The 678-nt window shown below is 39.5% G+C and overlaps 1 protein-coding gene across 1 annotated transcript in view; it reads left to right on the forward strand.

Moving 5' to 3' along the window:
* CUNH20orf194 (chromosome unknown C20orf194 homolog) overlaps nt 1-678 on the forward strand; it is a 149,989-nt gene that overhangs the window by 63,328 nt on the left and 85,983 nt on the right. The window lies entirely within an intron of this gene.

The raw sequence follows: 678 nt of genomic DNA on the forward strand, positions 1-678 counted from the left end.
TCCGACCCTTAATCTATGAATCTATGAATCTATGAATCCAGCCCGCTGGATAAAAAGGTTGGGCACCATTGGTGTAGAGGTATGAGCTACCTAGTAGCAGAAATTCAGCAGTTTCCTGGTTTTAAATGAGAGACATTTTCCTCAGAATTGCAGCAAAAATGAACTCTACCTTCCAACAGGATGCTAGTGGCAGGATCTCTTTTCTGTCCACTTTTCCAAAACAAGGTCGATCTAGTGGCCGAACCAAAGGAAGATCTGAGCTACCATCTGAAACAACTTTATATGGTCTTTAACTGCAACTAAGCAGTGGAATTCAGCAAACACGCTCGTCTAATACCTCTTATTCCTATTGAAGTAATTGGTAGGAGAATTTTCCTGAAATCACAAGGAGCTTGATTGGCTCCATAGCTACCCACCCTTGAACGAATCTGCTTGTGAGTCTCTTCCAAACAGTTTCCTTCGCATACAGTAGGGAAGAGCTCAGAGGCAGCTGAAAACCTGTTCTCGAACTAGAGATATCCATAGAAACATTAGACGGAAATCAAAATTGCAAATAGGAAAGTTTAGACTCCAGTTTGTTTCTGAACACCCTGGGGGTAGATACAGAAGGTTTGATAAATATTTAATGACCTAATCTTATCTTCAGTTAATTCAATATGCTTTTTTTTTTTTTTTTTT

The sequence above is a fragment of the Gavialis gangeticus genome, unplaced genomic scaffold (assembly GCF_001723915.1).
Source record: "Gavialis gangeticus isolate Ggan-Ray unplaced genomic scaffold, GavGan_comp1, whole genome shotgun sequence".
NCBI lineage: Eukaryota > Metazoa > Chordata > Crocodylia > Gavialidae > Gavialis > Gavialis gangeticus.